This window comes from Tarenaya hassleriana, unplaced genomic scaffold, assembly GCF_000463585.1.
Source record: "Tarenaya hassleriana unplaced genomic scaffold, ASM46358v1 Cleome125, whole genome shotgun sequence".
Taxonomy (NCBI): Eukaryota; Viridiplantae; Streptophyta; class Magnoliopsida; order Brassicales; family Cleomaceae; genus Tarenaya; species Tarenaya hassleriana.
Window position 1 is genome coordinate 163,271 of NW_010962944.1, and position 385 is coordinate 163,655.

Here is a 385-nt window from a genome sequence, read left to right on the forward strand (position 1 = left end):
GGGGCCTGTTTCAATTGATGTGTTCGTCCGATCACTATAGGCAGGAAGAATACCTTGCCCTCTACACGTATCCACACCTCGGGATGGATTCCAACCTTTGGAACTTGTCTGTTAGGACACAAATCTTCTATTCGATGATGTGCTTTGAGAAAGAGAGATCAAGATCACTTCTTCAACCTCTTAGACTCTCTAAAAGGGTCTAAAAGTTCTCTAGGTCGGCTCCTAAGTGTTAGGGTTCTTTTTCTCCTCTTTTTCAAGTGATTAACCCTAGATCCAGATTTTAAAATTAAATCCGAACTCCAGACCGAACGGACTGCTTAGTAGTCCGTTCGGTCTGGACACTTGGTCCGTTCGGACCAGTTTCATAACTGGGTCCGTTCGAACT